This window comes from Schistocerca gregaria, chromosome 6 (assembly GCF_023897955.1).
Source record: "Schistocerca gregaria isolate iqSchGreg1 chromosome 6, iqSchGreg1.2, whole genome shotgun sequence".
NCBI lineage: Eukaryota > Metazoa > Arthropoda > Insecta > Orthoptera > Acrididae > Schistocerca > Schistocerca gregaria.
This window is the reverse complement of record NC_064925.1, coordinates 28840034-28861667: the sequence shown is the minus strand read 5'-3', so window position 1 is coordinate 28861667 and position 21634 is coordinate 28840034. Positions and strand designations below refer to the sequence as shown.

The window sequence follows — 21634 nt, the reverse complement described above, 5'->3', positions numbered from 1 at the left end:
GTGGTCCATTTTTCTGCCATATGGCTGATCACTCCGCCGTAGGGCTGGAAAGCCGCGCCGAATACGTCCGGTGGTACTTCAAAAGGGAGTTCGAAGACGCGTATCGTACGTAGGCCAAGCCCCGCGTGATCGATAGAGACCGCCAAAATATGGCCATCAGAATGTTTGAATTTAAGACCGTTCGCATGTGCGCACACGATTCTGTTGCACACCTCGTCATTTACTAGCTTGACGTAGACAACACTGGTCGTGATAGAGAGATGGATACCAATTATGTCTCGCGGGTCAATTTTAACGTCGTCACGTAAGAAACGTTCCACTTCAAAAGCTCGCGGTCGTGCATGATCGGGTTGAAAACTGATCTTGATGGTGGTTTGTCTGTATGAATGTGCCATGGTGCGTCGGTAGTGACAACGCAGTAGTAAACAAGTACGAGCACTCGCGACCACGCGGACGGGACGTAAACAAGACGTCCTCGCCGCAGCGCTGCGGAAAGCAGACTGACCATTAGGCCACACGGTCACTGACGACCATGTATAACTTATATACGACTCATCTCGAAACGTTCACACCCCGGAGGAATTGTGTTTTCGTTCTACACAGACGCTGCCCCTTGCTGTTTCCCACCCTTTCGTCACATTCAACCTCTTACGAGACCGACCAAATATAGACTGGGAAACAAAACCACACACTTTGTGCATTCGCAATCGAAGACAGGGCGTCTCTCGCCGCATTTGCTACGATGGCCATTTGCTACTTCTGCAGAAGCGGCGGCGACGACGACGACCGAGAGAGACTCTGAGATATATGAAAAATACATCTACTGCCTCGTCCCACATTATGCTGTACCGCTTTGACAAATGCTTTATCTGCTCCATTCGCCTTAATCACATCTGAGAGTAATTCTTAATAAAACGCCTGTCGCTAAATGTTCGTCATCCCAGTTACTGTTTGCTATACGGCCACGACGCGCAACTGATTTCCAAAATTCGTCTGCCTCCTGTGAGAATCGAACTCATGACCCCTGGTTTACTAGACCAGTGCTCTGTAACTTCTTTTTTTTTTTTTTTTTTTTTTTTTTGATGTGGGGAGAGTGATATTGCCCCAGCGAGTAAAACGTGTACCTCTGGTGGGACTCGAACCCACAATCCCCAGTTTAGGAGACCGATGCCTTACCCATTTTCTATAACGCGCATTTCCGGTACCTGGAATCGAACCCGGGCCTCTTGGGTGGGAGCCAGGTATCCTAGCCACTTATTTTTCTTTTTATCTTTTTTTTCCCCTCCTCTGAGGATTGAACTCACGACCTCTGGTTTACCACACCAGTGCTCTGCCACTTTTTTTTTAATATACAATCATCTATATGAAGGAGATTATAACTGAAAATTATCGCGGCTCCATTGCCTTGTGGTAACAGAAAAAGAAGTGAAAGGAAAAGGGAAAATCAATCCACTGAGGTAAAGATGCGCGGCCTAGCGGTACTTTTGCGTACTTCGTCCTTACGGTCGTCTGGATAATCAGTCTTCAGCTGACAACACTTCATATTGCCGACTAATATTTGCAGCTATGGCTACCCATTACTGCTTGGCTACACATCTGACACGTAACCGCTGTGATCTCCAACCAACACCACTTCCATTTCAGAACATGTCTTTCAAACATGTCTACAAAATCACCTTCACCTACAAATACAGTTTCCTTGCGACTGACGGAGACTTAGGCAAAGTTTAAAGTTGCTATTTCCATTAAATCACGTTAATCAGAAAAACGGTAATTTACATCTGCAGCGGAACCAAATTCCGTTCCGCCCAGCGTGGGGCTCGAACCCACGACCCTGAGATTAAAAGTCTCATGCTCTAGCGACTGAGCTAGCCGGGCTGCCTCTGTGAATATATGCCGGGTACCACGTCACACAGTACTCGTTTGGGTTGGGTGGTCCCATACAGAATCTCTCCATGCTGCCTAATGTGTTCCTAACGTCACACTCGTCACGTACTTCACTTTTATTCCATAATCATTTCTGAGAGGTAAAGGAATTGCATGAAAACCTGCAGAGCTAGTGGCGTCAAAATTAACACACATACTGGATGTGACTCATAAGCCGAACGAGTTACTTTCCGACGTTGTCTTAGATGTACAAGTGCCAGTCAAAACTCGCGGCGACGGTACTCTGCCGATCATTTCGCTAGTTAACACCGGTCTTGTTGTGTGTGTTTCAAGCTGAAGAACATCTCCAAGCAGGAAATGGTCAACAGCAACATTCAGACGGTTTCGTACTGCTCAATTGCTACTCTAAAACGGTATGTTTCTATTTCAGAACTGGAAAAAACACGACCGTGACAGAATTCAAACCTGCAGTCTTCGGATCCGAAGTCCGACGCCTTATCCTTTTTTTTAAAAAAAATCTCATTTTGTGCGCTTTTCTTTGTTGTATCTGCTCGGGGCGGACGTTGTAAGACATCCGATGAAGTTCATTGATGATCGATCAATTCAGTTTTTTTTTTTGTTTTTTTTTTTTTATGACAGAGGGTACGTAACCCTCTGACCGAACACTCTGAGCTAACGTGCCGGCAAAAATGTCACATTGTTCGTTTCATCTGCTAGTGGCGGACGTCGTAAGACGTCCGTTTCAGTTCGTCGTTGATCCCTTAACTCAGTTGTTTTTTTAGTACAGAGGGCAGCTAACACTGAGCGAACACGCTGAGTTACCGTGCTGGCAAGACCATTTCGCTAGTTAACATCGGTCTTGTTGTGTGTGTTTTAAGCTCAAGAGCATCTCCAAGCAGGAAATGGTCAACAGCAACATTCAGACGGTTTTTGTAGAGCACAATTCCTACACTAAAACGGTATGTTTCTTTTTCAGAACTGGAAAAACACAACCGTGACAGGATTCGAAAGTGCAATTTTCGGAATCGAAGTCCGACGCCTTATCCATTAGGCCACACGGTCACTGACGACCAAGTATAACTTATATACGACTCATCTCGAAACGCTCACACCCCTGAGGAATTGTTCTTACGTTCTACACAGCCGCTGCCCCTTGCTCTTTCCCACCCATTCGTTACATTCAACCTCTTACGAGAACGACCAAATATAGACTGGGAAACAAGACCACACTCTTTGTGCATTCGGAATCGAAGGCGGGGCGTCTCTCGCCGCATTTGCTACAATGGCTATTTGCTACTTCTGCAGAAGCGGCGGCGACGACGGCCGCGAGAGGCTCTGAGATATCTGAAAAATACATCTATAAGATATAATTCAGACTGCCTCGTCCCACCTTATGCTGTACCGCTTTGGCAAATGCTTTATCTGCGCTATTCGCCTTAATCACATCTGAAAGTAATTCTTAATAAAACGCCTGTCGCTAATTGTTCGTCATCCCAGATACTGTTTGCTATACGGTCACGACGCGCAACTGATTTCGAAAATTCGTCGGCCTCCTGTGAGGATCGAACTCACGACCCCTGGTTTACTAGACCAGTACTCTGCCACTGAGCTAAAGAGGCGCGGCCTAGCTGTTCTGTTGCGTACTTCGTTCTTACGGTGGTCTGGATCATCAGTCTTCAGCTGACAACACTTCGTATCACCGACTAATATTTGCAGCTTTGGCGACCCATTACTGCTTGGCTACACATGTGACACGTAACCGATGTGCTCTCCAAACAACAACACTTGCATTTCAGAACATGTCTTTCACACATGTCTACAAAATCACCTTCACCTTCAAATACAGTTTCCTTGCGACTGACGGAGACCTAGGCAAAGTTTAAAGTTGCTATTTCCATTACATCACTTTAATCAGAAACACGGTGATTTACATCTGCAGCGGAACAAAATTCCGTTCCGCCCAGCGTGGGGCCCGAACCCACGACCTTGAGATTAAGAGTATCATGCTCAAGCGACTGAGCTAGCCGGGCTGCCTTTTAAAAATTTTTTTAATTTTTTTATTGTTTATTTTTTTTATGCATCTCAGCGCTAGGCAGTCGGCGGCAAGGCGGGCAGGCGTCGCATCCTGAGGCCTGGCCACGATGTCACCGCCATACCCCGCACTCATTCGCATGGTTTTGTGATTTTATGTTATGGCTATTTGTGTATTATTCATTTTTGTATTAATTTTCAAAGTGGCATCATGTGCGCCAGTGTTTTTATACATATAAACAGAATGTTAAAATAAATCCATGTATGGTCTTAGGATTACGCAGCACACTATGAAATCCAGCACAGCAGATACTCTAAGTTGGTCTTCGCGTACAAATAATTTTCCCAGTTTCCATGTCGTTTATTGGTATGGTGAATTCTGTTGCCAGATGGTTGATTGTGGATTTCTGCTTCTCAAAACATTGAGCATGCTATGCGTTTGAAGATGCGCGCTGGTAACGTGGGGGCACCATAGAGCAGGGACATGCCAAACAACCATTTCCCGTATTATAAGTCCTCTTGATAGGAATAATAGAAGCTGCAGAAAACTTCTGGTTCTTACTAAATCTTTGTGCAGCTTTGATGAAAGATAATGCGAAATGAAAGTAAACAAATGAGGATCCTCTTCTGGGTGTCGCACTGCGGAACCAAAGGTAAAGTGCTTTCATTGCAAAACGAAAAGGAACACCAAAATACAATTAAATGTTCGAGGCCGAGTGCACGATGTACTCTGTACCGTCTATTGATCCATGATGCAAATCACCCACATCTGACGGTGCGGAGCAGACCAATCCATGGAAACAATAACAATAATAACAAAGTAGTGAAAAAAAAAGAAAAACTCCGCCCAATGTATTTAGAAACTTAAATTCTTCCATCTCTTAAAGCAATAGTGAGAAAATATTGGAACTGGTCTTTATACTCTCGCAATTTCTTAATCGCATAGTACTCTTCTATGAGGTACATCTGATAATCGTGTAGCGTTGCCGTTGTATGGACGAGCATGTAATAGACGAACTGGCCTATGAGCCAGACATAACTATTATTCTTAGATTGAGGATAAAGCTGCCAGTCCGGTCGGAGCGCGTCTTGAAGTTGAATGGAAGTATCCGACGTCCTATTAATGACAGCGAGTTTCTTTCGTGTCCACTGCCATATCTGTGTTTGATCCCTGCAGTGGAAGAGATGCGGCAGGGTTTCCACTAGGTTACACTTGGCACAAAACGGGGTGGGCCGCAGCTTGATTTTGTGCAATTTCTCTCCAGTGGGAATCACCTTATTGACAGCGTCATACCAAACAGATCCAACTCTGGAACGAAGGAACGGATAACTAATGTTCTTCCATATATTTCTATAGTTCATGCCTAAATGTTTCTTCTCAATTGGGTTATTCAGCTGCCGTTTAGTAAGAGCACGATAGATCTCCGCCGTGTGGAACGGATGCGGGTTATCCTGAACATAGCTGAGCTCCACATAATATCGCCAGACATAGCTGAGCTCAGGATGAATGTGTCCCACATACGTTGGCGCAGACAACTCCTTTGGACGTAAGGTCTTGAAAAGCTGTTCCGTAAGGCTATTTTGGTTACTGTGTAGTATGCGGGAAGTACGAGTTAAAAAAGTAGCCACACATTGGGATTCAACGTCTTTGACGCCTAAGCCACCTCTGGAACGAAGTAACGAGGTAGCTTTAAAGGAAACTTTAAAGATGTTCCCTCTCCAGACATACCAGCAAGCAAGTGCTAAAAATTTTTTCGCAATGGCTGTTGGGATTGGTAAAACAGCGGCAGTATGATAGAGCTTACTGAAAACGTAACTATTAATAAACTGTGCCCTCTGCATCCGGTCTAAAGACCGCATGTTATGTTCTTTGATCACCGCACGTAAGATGGTAAGCTTGCGTTCCCAATTCGCGTTGAGCATTGCCTGGGGATGTGGTGATATAACCAGGCCTAAATGCCACAGATGTTCGGTCTTCTCCAACCAAGAAATATCGATGGAGTTCGGATTACGACCCAACGGCATGATTTTGGACTTTCGCTCATTAAGTCTGGCGCCACAAGCGACAGAGTACTGATGGACAATCCGACGAACTGACCCCAGCTCTTCGGTGGTAGTAATAATCACACTGATATCGGCGGCATAGGCGTGGCAGACCGTTTTGTTGTTTAACGTTTGCAACCCATGTAAAGTTATGTAAAACTTTTTAAGAAGTGGCTCAATAGCAATCGAGAATAAAGTCATGGAAAGGGGGCACCCTTGTCGTACTGCTTGTCGTATAGGCACAGGGGCGGTTAACTGGCCGTTAACCTTCACGCGTGAAGACGTTCCGCAGATACATTTCTTAATAAGCTGTCGAAAACGCTGACTGAATCCCATTTTACTCATTGTGCGCAATAAAAATCCGTGATTAATTCTGTCAAACGCCTTATCGAAGTCGAGAAATAGTAACGCCAAATCAGTGTTGGTAATCCAAGTTAAATAAGCCAGGTCACGATATTCACACAGGGCATTTAACATAGATCGACCACTGACTGAACTCGTCTGATAAGGGCCAAGTACTTTGCCAAGAAGCACTTTAAGCCTGTTGCTTATAATCCTAGTCAAGATCTTGAAATCGGAGTTAAACAACGTAATGGGCCGAAAATCATTTAACATAGTCGGATTTGATGTTTTAGGAACCAGGACAACCATTCCTTGCGTGAACTGCGGGGGGAAGGCAGCATGCGAGAGCAATTCATTGTACATTCGGGTCAATTCGTCGCCGATCACATCCCAATACCGTGAATAAAATTCGACCGGTAAGCCGTCTAAGCCAGCAGCTTTGTTCTTGGCAGCGCACGCAATAATGGACTTCACTTCAGAGTTGGTGACATTGGCCAAGAGATCAGCGTTATCATCCTGATCCACTTTGGAGGCGATGTCGGTTAAAAATCATCCCCCGCCGATAGATCGGTATCTGACTCGGAATAATGTTCTCGAAAATAATTGAAGACATACGCCTTGATAGCACCCTGCACATTGTACAGATGCCCCCCAGCATCCGTAAGATGAGCAATAAGTTTTTGTTTACCACGTTTCTTTTCCCGTATGATATGGAATAACGATGTGGACTCGTGGGAAACGTCATCAGAAGAGCGCGATCGTACCCGTTTACCAACAAGTGCTTCACGAACTAAAGCTGTAAGTTTTGCTTTGATACGCTTGATGCGGATCAGGTTGTCGGACAATGCGGAGGGATCGCTGTACAGCTGGCGTAAACCGAGGAAATAAAATTCTAGAGACTGTTTCCTCCAATAAGCCCTGGTCCTGGCAAACTGGCAAAGACATTTCTGAATCCGCGGCTTAACAAAATCCGTCCACCAAAGAATGCGCTCCCTATACCGAGCTTGCCTCTGGAGGCACTGCTGCCACGTGGCAACGAGGCAACGCCTTAAGTCCGCTTCTTCTAGCAGAGAGACATTCAGCTGCCACGTGCCGCGTCCCAAAAATGTCTTCTGTCGCAAATGCCTTAACGTTATGTGGTATGCGGAGTGGTCACTAAAACTGCGCGGCCATAGTTCACAATCACGAATGGTATTTAAAAGATCTTGAGAAACATAAAACCTATCCAGACGGCTGGAAGAAGCAGCGCTCACATAGGTATATCCCATCGTGTGTGGTCGAAGGTGACACCAACTATCTTTTAAATGCAGTCCATCTGTTAACATTAGTAGCTCGGGACAAAAATTAAAATTCGGACGTTGATCTGCTTTGCGCAAAACGCAGTTAAAATCCCCACCCAGGATGATCTTCAGACGAACGTTTGTCAATAATGGCACAACTTCAGCCCTAAAAAAATCACTTCTGTCCCGTCTGCCAGCGGACCCTGTCGGGGCGTACACGTTCAGGAGAAGCAAATCCTGTAATTGGGCGGCAATGCCGCGTCCCGTTTCTAAGATCGCTGTAGGTTGGTAAGCGATGCCAGCTTTGAATAAAATCGCAGTTCCCGTCTCAGTGCCTAGATTTAATATGGCATCATACCCAGGTATTTCTCTAACCTTGGGTGACACAACTTCTTGGAAGAAAACTATATCGATATCTGCTGCATGTAGAGAGTCGGTCAAACATTTAAGTTTGACATCGGATGCGATCCGATTTAAATTAACTGTGGCAAGTGTGTAATCTTGCATGGTGGGGATAGGAAGGGTCCGTTTTATTCACTGTCGTCGGCCCAAGACTTTTCGGATGGCGTATGCTGATGGCCAGTATCCATCAGCTCAGGACTCGGACGGTCGACATGCATGTCCATATCGGCCTCCCCCACGTGGCGCGCGACGGAACCCATTTCATCTGTGCTGCCGCGGTCACTGCCGTCTTTTCGGATCTGCTTTATGGTGCGCTGCAGTTTCTTTTCCAGAGTGCGTATCTCCTCCTCACTCTGCTTCCGTGCCGCCCGCTTAGATTTCCCCGTTCTTTGGGGAGGTGCGTCGGCGTCAGAAACGGTTTTGGTATCCGTCAAGAGGCTGTGCGTAGAGCCTTCCTCAGATTGGTCACTGCCGGGAGGGAGGGGTGTGGGGGCGCAACGTCAGGGGTGCAAGAAACGCGCGACCTGTCGCCACCATCCGACAACTGTTTCAGCTCAGCGAACATGGTTGGAGTAATGACGGGAGTCGGTCCTGCATGGTCGGCACGACGGCAGACAGTCGTGGAAACCTGCAGGTGTGCAGCGTGGCTGTCGGCATCGGTGACATCACTACGAACGGGACATTGGGGGGTTGTCGCAGAGTTGTTGACAACAACTGCGCCGGCGTCTGGGGTCACCGCAGCCGCTTGGTGGAGCGTCGGGTGTGTCACAGGCGACTCCATCAGAGTCTGGGCGTAAGACAACCGATTGTCATCTTGCCCATCGAGAGGCGTAAGACGATGTTGCGTTCTTCGTCGACCCGCCCGGACACGGGGACAAGCAGATTTTAAATGGTCGGTAGAACCACAAATTACGAAAGTTCTCGGTTGTCCTTCGTACAACACCACCGCTCGAAAACCCTGCACCAAAACGTTGGACGGGATGTGCTTCGTCAAATCAATTTTCGCATTCCTAAAGCCATTATCTACATTGAAATGTCTGTAACCCCTCCACTGCTCGGCATGAATTTGCAGGACATTACTGTAGCGAGACAAAGCTTGCCGAATTCTATCGAAGCTAACTTCGAAAGGCAGATTAAATATCCGGACGGTTCGTAGCCCTAGGCCAGCATGACTAACAGACACTTTGCATATTTCGCCTTTAGAATTCACAAAATCCGCTGTGCCCTCCGTGAGGGTCATAATACAAACGCAAGGATCGTCACTAACAAATTTTACATACACAGCGTTCGCAAGAAAATCATATGAAAAGCCAAGAACTTCTTCATCTCGCAGTCCTAAACGATCGTAAAACCAGTCAACGAGTTCGTGAACCTGAGGTCAAGCATATCCATACGGAAATCCAAATCGTAGCGTGTACCGTCTCAACTCATCTTCCATCACTTTCTTGAAGTACTACTTACAGTACCAACAGCTGCGGGCGACGCCAAGCACAGGCGAAGCGACCACTACCGCACGTCTGCACACGGCCGCGGCCGCGGCGGAACTATGTGCCTAGGTGAATATGTGCCGGGTAGCACGTCACACAGTACTCGTTTGGGTTGGGTGGTCCCATACAGAATCTCTCCATGCTGCCTAATGTTTTCCTAACGTCACACTCGTCACGTACTTCACTTTTATTTCATAATCATTTCTGAGAGGTAAACGAATAGCATGAAAACCTGCAGAGCTGGTGGCGTCAAAATTAACACACATACTTGATGTGATTCATAAGCCGAACGAGTTACTTTCCGACGTTGTCTTAGATGTGCAAGTGCCAGTCAAAACTCGCGGCGACGGCACTCTGCCGACCATTTCGCTAGTTAACACCGGTCTTGTTGTGAGTGTTTCAAGCTGAAGAACATATCCAAGCAGGAAATGGTCAACAGCAACATTCAGACGGTTTCGTACTGCTCAATTGCTACACTAAAACAGTATATTTCTTTTTCAGAACTGGAAAAAACGACCGTGACAGGATTCGCACCTCCAATCTTCGGATCCGAAGTCCGACGCCTTATCCATTAGGCCACACGGTCACTGACGACCAAGTATAACTTATATACGACTCATCTCGAAACGCTCACACCCCTGAGGAATTGTGTTTTCGTTCTACACAGCCGCTGCCCCTTGCTGTTTCCCACCCATTCGTTACATTCAACCTCTTACGAGACTGACCAAATATAGACTGGGAAACAAGACCACGCATTTTGTGCATTCGGAATCGAAGGCGGGGCGTCCCTCGCCGCATTTGCTACGATGGCCATTTGATACTTCTGTAGAAGCAGCGGCGCCGCCGCCGCCGACGACGACGCCGACCGCGAGTGGCTCTGAGATATGTGAAAAATACATCTATAAAATATAATTCAGACTGCCTCGTCCCACATTATGTGTACCGCTTTGGCAAATGCTTTATCTGCGCCATTCACCTTAATCACATCTGAGAGTAATTCTTAATAAAACGCCTGTCGCTAATTGTTCGTCATCCCAGATACTGTTTGCTATACGGCCACAACGCACAACTGATTTCCAAAATTCGTCTGCCTCCTGTGAGGATCGAACTCACGACCCCTGGTTTACTAGACCAGCGCTCCGCCACTTTTATTTTTTTATTTTTATTTTTTTTGCAGGCTGTGTGTACTATGTCCCTCTTGTTGTAAGCACTAGACAATCAGAACAGCTACAGGGCGGAGTAATTCACATCCTCAGCGGTAATTGCATTGTCACAAAGGCAGAGCAATTCCATAGGCGTCAGCTTCAAAAAGATCGCATGCCGATACCCGGGTTCGAACTAGGGACCTTTAGATCTTCAGTCTAACGCTCTCCCAACTGAGCTTTTTTTTTTAATCAACAACTAAAACACTCTTCTTTGCTTGTCTCTGATTGCTTCTGGAGAAGTATAGAAAAAAAAAATAGCACCGTTGCTAACACAAGAATTGTCCTCATTTTCCGGCGTACTGGAGTCTGCGAGTGGCGGGGGTGGGAACCAGGACGCGTCACAGAAGCAGTGGGGCCTCTTCGCGGCACCACTGGTGTCCTGCGGCCCGGGCCCACCCACTTACACTCACATGTCTCACCCTATACCCATTCTATTAAATGTTAATTTAAGCATATTGCCGAAAATGTTGCCATGATTAGGATATCCGCAGGTTTTTGCGAATTCGATGTCCATAAACAGCTTGAATTCTAAGTGATCGTCACCACCAAGTTTATTAAAAACATAGCTGGAATAGGTGCCCAGCAACCACATAACTACATTACTTTTCGACGGCGGATAAAATCGCACGTCGGGTCGAGACAACATAGTTGAAGGTATGTTGGTGGTTGTGGTCCTCGTAATAATAGCTAGTTTTTTTCTCAGCCAACCCCAATTTCGTGCACGTTCTCCGCAGGTATAACGGTGCATAACGGTATCCACCAGTTGACGGCTATGGCACAGAGTTGTATCACTGAGTCCGATTTTATGTAGCCTCTCACTTGTACTAATCACTTCATTGATTGCTTTGTACCATGCAGTTCGAGCGGCTGAAGTAAGGATCCTGGAACTGACATTACGCCACACTATATCCCAGTTGATGCCACTGCACTTCGTAACAATTGGATTTGGTCCTTCATGTTGTCGCCAGTATGCCAATACTGATGATGTAGCTGCATGCTGATGTAGCTGCATGCAAGGAAATAGTCGTGGATGTATTTGAGCTTGTAACTGATGGTCTGAATGTTCAGCGGGGGGTCAAGACTTTGCGGCCTGACAGCATAGAATAATTGCGCCGTAATGCCCGAAGGGCAGTTGGTAAGGATAGAGACCGTCCTTGTGACATAGAGAGCCGCTGCCTTTTTCTTGATGTCGACTAAGCCCATCCCTCCGTTCAGGGGGTGGAGTGTAGTAGTTTTGGCAGATACACGAAAAATTTCCACGCGCTAAATAAAATTTGTTATCGTCGACATAATATTTCTAGCAATGACAGCAGGGAGCGGCAGAAGCTGCGCCATGTAGTAGGCTTTTGATAAGATACAGGCATTGATAAGTTGAATGCGATCAAATTGGTTGAGGCTGCGATGGTAATTATCAATTAGGGCTTTATTTATTTTACGTGCTACATCTCGCCAGTTAGCCGCTATCTTCTGTAGAGAGGACGCCGTCAACATGATCCCCAGAGCCTTGTGTTCTCTGACTTGTTTAGCATAATCAACACGCAAATGCTGGAGGCCACAGAGGTTCAGAAATTTGCTTTTGTGTTCATTTAACTGCGCCCCTGACACCAGACAGTATTTCCGAAGTTCAGCCTCTAATACGGTGACATCATCGACATCGCGAATCACCACACCCACATCGTCGGCATAAGCTCCGATTACACTTTTTACCCCAGAAATTGTAATCCCAGTGAGTTTCGTCTGCAACTGTTGTAACAGAGGTTCAAGGAAAAGTACAAAAAGCAACATAGACAGAGGGATCGCTTGTGGAACCCCACGGTTGATTGGTATTGGTCGCGTCAGGTGTGAGTTGACAGAAAGTTTTGCAGTGATTCCCATGGCCGCGTTTTTAATCATGTCAATCGTGTTCCGAGAGTAGCACAATCTTTGCATAGTCTCGAGAAGGTAAGTATGATTTACGAGATCAAAAGCTTTAAAAAAATCAAGAAAGATCAGCCCACATTTCATTTTACTAGCGTTCGTTAACGCAATGACGTCGTGGTAAAAAGCAGCCGTTTGCAGAATTGTTCTCCTGAAGGCGCATGTCTGCTGTTGGCCAATGATTTTAGCAGTGAGTGGCGTGAGTCTCATGTTAATTGCGCGAGCCACGATCTTATAATACGAGTTTAACTACGATATTGGCCGGAAATTGGTGATAGTTTTAGTACCTCTGTTTTTAGGGAGAAGCACAATTTTACATTCCTTAAAGAAGGGTGGGACAGACGTTCCTTGCAAGACTTCGTTCACGACGTGAGTGATTTTGTCCCCGATAATGTGCCAATATTGCTTGTAAAATTCAATTGGTAAGCCATCAGGGTCCGGCGATTTCCCAATCGGCGAACTGCAGACAACCCCCAAAACATCTTTATTACTGAAGGCCAACGAGATAGAGTCATTGTCTTCCCTAGTTACGGTAGATGAAATGGCACTAAACAGTCCATCATAGCAGTCATCGTGTAGAGTCACTGATGCGTAGGTGTTGACAAAATAGTTGTGCAGTGCTGTGACAATCTCTCGTTGTGTGTCAACCGTTGTTCCATCCTCGAGTTTCAGGGCGTCAATAAAAGTCCGCCTCCTGTTCCTTGTATGTTTGACGAGGTGGTACAGAGCCGCTGCTTCATCATCTCTGACCGACGTCACTTTAGATTTTATCTTAAGGCCGTCCAGTTGCATCCTCTTCAGACTGATTAATTTTGCCTTTATTTTCCGAATGTCGTCAATTCTGGTGGCCGTCGCGTCTGCACGATCGTACAGGTCCCGTAAGATTGTGTAATAAAATTCCATCGTCTTTTTGATTTCCGCCGCCCTTTCAATTCCGAATGACATGATAACTTTTCGCAGTTTCGGCTTTGCCTGCAGAGTCCACCACTCTATAGTGCTGCGAAACTTGTGAGTAGTGCGCACCACCTCCTCCAGCTCAACATCCGATAACAAAGACACATTCAGGTTCCATTGATCTTTATACCATCGCGTGGGTTGGGGACGTAATTTCAAGCACGCGATGACACCACTGTGATAGGAGAAACTGGAGGGGATCGTCTCTACTTTTAATAAATCATTCTCGATAACATCGGAAACATAAATCCGGTCGATTCTGCTACAGGAATTTGCGACGATGTGAGTGAAGCGTACCAATGTCGGGTACCTAATTTCCCACGCATCTTTAAGTTTGAGGTCGGTCACGAGGCGCTTTAATTCAGACGAATAACTAAAAGTTGGGGACTGATCTTTCCTGGATAAGACACAATTAAAATCACCACCAACGATAATGTGTCGGGGATTTTTCCGAAAGAAAAAAAGTAGATCGTTCCGCTGTATAGGTATTACCAGAAGGTGCGTACAAGTTGATGATGGTGACGCCGAAAACGGTGATCCCGATCCTTCTACCCGATTCCAATTTGTCGATCTGAGTAACTGGAATCCCTTCTCTAATTAAGACTGCGGTGCCCACGGTCGTTTCCAGGGAAAAATTTGCAATGCCGACAAACCCAGGAAGAGTAAATTGTGGCATCGACACCTCCTGCAAAAGTGGTATATCAGTACCGGGCTCATATAGATATTGTTTTAATGCATGCAGTTTCACTTCTGATCTGATTTTATTAATATTGAGGGTCGTGATCGTATAGGCCTGTGACATAATAACAGGACGTCTGAGAGAAGGAGGGATCAACTGCCGTTAATTGCCCACATCTCCATGCCATTCCATGTGAGTAGCGGCCGCGGAATTCCTGTCTGGAACGTCACTGAGTTGATCTCTTGCATCTTTGTTTTTACTCTTTTTCCGGACAGCATTAACATTGGGTGGTACTCGGATCCTGTGACGGACACTCTGCAGCACCGCTGCAGTCGGAGGTGTGGGAGGGTCTTGGGTGATGTCAATCATCTCTCCCGACACATCTTGCGCCGGGAGCGCATGCGCCGAAACCGCTGGCGAGCGATCAGCTGAGCCACCACTTTCACTATCAACTTGTTTGGCAACCCTCGCTGCAAGAAGTTGTTTGTTGTCACTGACAGTCCCAGGCTGCTGTGTTTGTATACCGTCGCGGAGTTGCTGACATTCATGTTGTTCTGAGGCTAGGGTCGGAGCAGTTGCCACGTGTTGTGTACCGTCCGCTCCCGGAGACATTGTTTGTATACCATCACGGCGAGCCGCGATGTGAGTACTTCCAGTAGATACGTGAGCCACATCTACTTGTTGACTTTCCTGAGTGTGCTGTTGCGGAAGTTCTGAGACATGAGCCTGTGGTAACTGAACGGCTTCGACGGAAGTATCGACGCTTGAAATTGCGGTAGAAGAATCGTCCACAATCGCTGCACCGGTTATAACTTTAGTATCCGAAGCGATCCCCCGTACGACCGATTCCGCGGTCTCGTGCGCACTGAAGGTTTTATCATCAGAGTCACGGCTGTCACAAGTTCAACGCCTCTTATTAGTCGTGGCATCGACCTTCGCGGGTGGCTTAGCACCATTGTCTCTCCTAACCAGAGCTGGAAACTCTTCAGGGCGAAATTCTTATATCTCTTCCGAAGGTACGGCAGAACTAGGGACCTCACCCTCTACGATAGGGTTATCCGAAACTACATCAGCCAACGTAAGACTTTTACGCTTCTGTAGCGAATTTTTTAGCACAAACATTCGCCTGGGACAGTCATGACGCAGGTGACCACTCTCATTACATATATGGCATGTGGGAGTTTGGCCACTGTAAGTAACATGAGCCCTATAGTCACAAACGGTAACATGCGAGGGTATATTCTGCTTTATATGCATTTCTACTGATCGGACGCCACTGTAACATTGTAACCTGTGCTGGTCTGACCACCGTTCGTTACGAATCTGCTTGATATCCCCGAATTTGGACAGAACTTCCTTCAGATAACAATTTTCTACTTCAAGGGGTAGGTTAAAGATACGCACATTGGTATACTCCACATCGGCATTGGAAATGAGCACAGTACTTACAGACTCGTCCCGGTGTCGAAAAACAGCTCTCCCTCCCTGTTTCGTCAGAATCTTTTCCAGTAATACAGGATTCAGCAATTTTACAAAGAAGCAATATTGCTCGGTATCATAATACGCCATGTGCACTTGATCAGAGGTAATTCCAATGACATCCACAACCCAATCTGGTATTTCCAAGGAACTAGGCTGCACAGAACGGGTAGACTTGTCAAATTCAAATCAGAGTGTACACTTTCTCGAAAATAACCTGGACATTGCAAAATGATAACTAGCAAAGGAACCGCTAGAAGAACACAAGAATGAAAATCAAACTCAAGAACAATATACACTAAATAAAAACACTTCACGATAAAGAGAAAACTTAAGTTGTTATCACTACTTGTAAACACGTGGCGGAGTGGAGAACTTTACACGTCCGATCAGCACGGTGTCACAGGCGCGACTTCCACTGAGCTAAAGAGGCGCGGCCTAGCGGTTCTTTTGTGTACTTCGTCCTTACGGTCGTCTCGATCATCAGTCTTCAGCTGACAACACTTCATATCACCGACTTATATTTGCAGCTTTGGCGAACCATTACTGCTTGGCTACACATCTGACACGTAACCGATGTACTCTCTAACCAACACCACTTGCATTTCAGAAAATGTCTTTCTCACATGTCTACAAAATCACCTTCACCTTCAAATACAGTTTCCTTGCAACTGACGGAGACCTAGGCAAAGTTTAAAGTTGCTATTTCCATTACATCACGTTCATCAGAAAAACGGTTATTTACATCTGCAGCGGAACAAAATTCCGTTTCGCCCAGTGTGGGGCTCGAACCCACGACCCTGAAATTAAGAGTCTCATGCTCTAGCGACTGAGGTAGCCGGGCTGCCTCGGTAAATATGTGCCGGGCAGCACGTCACACAGTACTCGTTTGGGTTGGGTGGTCCCATACAGAATCTCTCCATGTTGCCCAATGTTTTCCTAACGTCACACTCGTCACGTACTTCACTTTTATTTCATAATCATTTCTGAGAGGTAAAGGAATTGAATGAAAACCTGCAGAGCTAGTGGCGTCAAAATTAACACACATACTTGATGTGGCTCATAAGCCGAACGAGTTACTTTCCGACGTTGTCTTAGATGTGCAAGTGCCAGTCAAAACTCGCGGCGACGGAACTCTGCGGACCATTTCGTTAGTTAACACCGGTCTACCGGTCTTGTTGTGTGTGTTTCAAGCTCAAGAGCATCTCCAAGCAGGAAATGGTCAACAGCAACATTCAGACGGTTTTTGTACAGCACAATTGCTACACTAAAACGGTATGTTTCTTTTTCAGAACTGGAAAAAAACGACCGTGACAGGATTTGAACCTGCAATCTTTGGATCCGAAGACCGCCGATTATCCATTTTTATTATTATTATTATTTTTCTTCTGCTTACGAGATGAAGCTTGAAAATCTTGCCAATCGAATCCTTCAATATGGTTGTAACTTGGGAGTCGGTCAACATGATATATTATTCGCCTTATAGATGGTCCGCCTTTTTGCAGTGAATATCTGCTGAACGTTCTGTAACATGAAATTCAATCAGTTGACCTGTTAGTTTCTTTATTTTACGTCACAGTTTAGAGCAGGTAGTTGGCGAAGTGATCCTTGTAGTTTTGTGTTTTCATTAGCAGATGGTGCTGAGTTGTAAGATAGACCCAGAAGTCTTCTTTACTCTTTTCTTCTTTTGTAAATAAGTAGTGTACTGTAGCGGATTTTAACCAGTTTAGTGCGTTCCTTCTCGTCCGTGGGTACGGAGTATCATCCGGCGTTAGAAAGGCAGCAGGCGTTATATATCTGGGAGATGTTCTGCTGATGAGCGCCAACTTGTTCGTGATATATGCCCATATATCTTTTACTTTGTCGCACACAAATCTGTGTTCATCAGTATCTATTAAATTACACGTGATGCATAGAGGTGATTCTGCGAGGTGTATGTTATGTAGTTTGAAGTTAGTGGCCAATTTTCTGTTAACTGCGAAATACCAAGTGGCTTGCATTGCTGACGGCTAGTGTGGACAATGGATGTTCACCCAGATTACCTTCCAGTCGTAAAAATTGTATTTGTCTTCGACGTTATTTGGCTTCTTATCTTTCATGAGTTCCTGGTACACGCGTTTCACTGCCGTCATTGCTTGTACGGGGATCCTTGTCTGTGCATAACTGTACTCCAATAAAAACCGTTTTAAATGATGAAGTCCGTTTGGAATATGTTGCACCGTGATGGGTGGACTGAGGTCGGCCGGAGCTATCTCAGTAAGCAGGTGAGCAGCGAGACTATCAGCTGAGTGTTTACATTGGTGGAAAGTTTTTGATATGTATAAAGCTTGCGCCTTCTCTCCAACATCGACAAGCTTTAAGCCACCATTTTTTGTGGCCAGCGTTAAGGTGTCAAACTGAACTTTAAAAATGTGACGATGGCTGACAAATTGTCCTAATGCTGACATAATTCGTTTTGCAGTGAGTGCAGACATTGGTAAAATTTGAGCGATATAATTGAGTTTTGAGGTGAGATATACATTTGCGACCGTGACTTTCTGAATTTCATTTAGTTTTCGTACACTGTGTTCCCGTATGCCGGCACGAATAGTCTGTAGAAGCTTTCTATAGTTGGTTGCAATTGTGTGCCGGATATTACGCTGAAAATCAATTCCAAGACACTTGAAGATCTTCAGCTGACGTAGTTGCCTGTGAAGGCGCGATCCTAGGCCGCGGCCAATATTGAATATTCCAGACTTTGTCCAGTTTAGCTGTGCAGCGGACGCTTGCTCATATTGCCTGACTGTCTGTAGTGCGGTTTCCACTTCAGTTCTATTTATGATAAGGAAACCGACATCATCTGCATACGCCTTGCACACAACTCGGGATCCATGTATGACGATGCCCTGTAAACTTTTCGTCAGGGTAGCTAACAATGGCTCAATGGCAATCGCAAAAAGCGCCATGGACATTGGGCAGCCCTGCCTGACGGAACTGACTATCTCTATTGCTCGGGTAGGCTGGCCATTGATGATGATTCTGGATGAATTAGTCGCTACCATCTGTTGTATAATGGCAACGAACCCAGGTGGAAAACCCATCGCAGACATGTTACGAAAGAGATACTGGTGGTTTACCCTGTCAAAGGCTTTGTCGAAATCTAAGGACATGATGGCACATTTCAGTTTACAGACTTCCGCAATGGAGATTAAATCACGGTAGTCGCATAAAGTCTGTTGAATTTTGCGATCCTTGCCCACGCTGGTCTGGTAAGGGCCAATGATGCTGGTCATCGTGGATTTAAGCCTTTGGGCCAATAGTCTCGCAAAGATTTTATAGTCGCTGTTGAGCAGCGTTATCCGTCTTAGATTTTTTACCTTGGCACCGCCTGAGTTTTTTTTAATTAGAACGATTGCGCCTTCACAGAAGCTGGTGGGGATCACGTTGTTGTGGTCTAGAAGTTCGTTACACATGCAAGTGATCTTCGCCTTTATGGTGTTCCAGAATTTTTGATAGAATTCGGCGGGAATTCCGTCAGGTCCGGGGGATTTATTCTTAGCACTTTCCCAGATGACATATTCCACGTCGTCTTCGGTTGCCACGGCTAATAGCTGTTCCGCGTTCGCGAGACTGACTCTGTTGTGCAAATTATTCAAAAGATCGTCCCGCACTTGCACGTTAACTTCTATTTTTGACATCAAGGTGGTGAAGTAGTTTAGCACCGCCGCCTTAATCTCATTGTGCGTAGTCAGCGTTGCGCCATCCTCAGCAGTTAACTCCGTCAGAATTTTACGGGATCCTTTCCTACTTTCTTGGATCATATGGTAGACTGAGATGAGTTCTTGGTGTGCAGTAGTCTGGACCCGCGACCTGAATTTGTAGCCTTCTAGCTGCGTCCTCCTTAGGGTTAGGATTTTAGCCTGGATTTTCTTAATTCGTTTACATTGCTCGACGGCCGAAGTGCCGAGCGCATAAAGTTCACGCAGACAATGAAAATAGAAATGGATCGTCCTGTGAAGCCAAAAGCTCCTTTCCCGTGATTAGTTCATGAAACACCACCTAATTTTAGGTTTGGCGCACCTGAGCCACCAATCAATGGCTGTATTGTAAGAGGCAAATCTTTGTTCACATTCTCGCCAGGTTTGGAGGTAGGCTTCTTGACACGCCGAGTCTTGAAGATGTGAAATATTTAATTTCCACAGGCCCCTGTATCGATACGTTCGTTGTCGGTCTAGAGTGATAGTACAGATGTATGCAGCATGATCTGAGAACGCCACTGGCCATACTTCTGACTGCAGAATGTTATTCCTCAAATTAGGTGTGACATAAATTCGATCGAGACGGCTTGCCGAATGGGTCGTAATATGGGTAAACCCAGGTGCAGCCCCATGCTTGAGCTCCCAAGAGTCAATTAAGCGTAAGTCTCGTACAATTAGTTCCAGTTCAAGTGATCTGTTAAGATTGGGAGTCTGGTCCTTTGCACTGATGACACAGTTAAAGTCACCTCCGAAGATAACATTGTCGTGGCGGACGCCAAAGATTGGAACTATTTCTCCTTTAAAAAAATCTGCTCTTTGACGTCTATTACTGGAACCGGATGGGGCATATACATTAATTAGTCTGTTGTTATAAAAAGTGCCCGCAATGCCCCTACTGTTCGGCAATTCTGTGACGTCAGTGATAATAATACCTTCCTTGGCAATAAAAGCTGTACCTAGTTCACAACCGGCTCCAGGATTAGTAATCATATTATAACCTGGTATGCAATCAAGTCCGACCTCTGTTACTTCTTGGACAAATAAAATGTCTACATCAGCTGCATATAAAAAGTCCTTTAAATGTTGTAATTTACAAGCGCTACGTATCTTATTAATATTTAGAGTAGCAAGTCGATAGGCCTGTGGCTGAATTGTGGGTGACTAAACAGAAGCAATGCCTAAAATCCGTCCAATATCAATCATAAATAGCGCTGGAAAAGCAAACCACGTCGAAAATGCACTGTGCAAGCAATTTAAAAACATCTATGGACAGTCACTGTAAAGGCAGAGTTAAAAATATTCTCCGTTTGAAAATGGATCAGTCGCGAGTTCTTTTTGCACAGTAGTTTCTGTCGAGGCGTTACCTTTCTCATTAACATCGTCGTCCTTGGGGACCGAAGTTATGGCTGTCACCGTTTCTGAAGTATCCATACTGTCTACTTCGACATTGGATTCTGTATCGTCTGCCCAACTAGTTGGCTGTGGGCCTGTCGAGGTGGTTATTGACGCTTCAACAGGATAGAGGTCGATCATGTGGTTATCACGGTCGGCTCGAAGTGTAGCTGACTGTTCGGGGTTCAGAGGTAGAGCATCGGAGACATTGTCAAGGACTGATGGTAAACTAGCTGAGGGATGATCATGGTTTGTGCTATCAGATGCTTTTGCACTGATTTGTTCACCGAGCCTTTTCGCGCAGAACCGGTGCAATCAGTTCGGCACCCTGGCGGGCAACTCTCCGTTTTTTAGTTTTTCTGGGAGATGCACACTTTTGTGGGCTTTTATCATCACCTGCTTGAGATTCCCCCCGTGGAGTAGCATCGGCCGGTGGAGACGCAGCCGTTTGCAACGCAGATGCCCGTTCTTCGGTGACTACGATAGACGTCGATATTTCTGCTGGTTTAGGTTGACTCTGATCAGGCGTTTCAGCAGTCTCTATTCGTCTCACAGTCGCAGGCAGTTAAGTGGTTTCACTAACTTCTGGGACCGTGGGTGTAGCCGAAAGCCCACGCGCCACGGCCACATACGTTACAGACAGTGTTGTCATTGAGGGGGGCGTGGCAGCCCCGCCGATAGGCAGCTGCGCCACTCGCCTCTGCATGCATTCGGCTTGCACGTGACCTGTCGAGTTGCATGCTGCACATGTTCGAGGCTGGTCATCGTACATTACTATCACACGATACCCGCAAACGTG

General features: G+C 45.9%; 4 non-coding genes across 4 annotated transcripts; all 4 read right to left on the bottom strand.

Moving 5' to 3' along the window:
* Positions 1-1805: 1805 nt before the first annotated feature.
* Trnak-uuu (transfer RNA lysine (anticodon UUU)) lies at positions 1806-1878 on the bottom strand. The gene has a single exon. It is a non-coding gene; the product is annotated as a tRNA-Lys (tRNA).
* A 1556-nt stretch (positions 1879-3434) lies between these two features.
* On the bottom strand, positions 3435-3506 carry Trnat-agu (transfer RNA threonine (anticodon AGU)). Its single transcript has one exon. It is a non-coding gene; the product is annotated as a tRNA-Thr (tRNA).
* Positions 3507-3844: 338 nt separating this feature from the next.
* Trnak-cuu (transfer RNA lysine (anticodon CUU)) lies at positions 3845-3917 on the bottom strand. Its single transcript has one exon. It is a non-coding gene; the product is annotated as a tRNA-Lys (tRNA).
* Positions 3918-16477: 12560 nt separating this feature from the next.
* On the bottom strand, positions 16478-16550 carry Trnak-cuu (transfer RNA lysine (anticodon CUU)). Its single transcript has one exon. It is a non-coding gene; the product is annotated as a tRNA-Lys (tRNA).
* Between the last annotated feature and the right edge of the window lie 5084 nt (positions 16551-21634).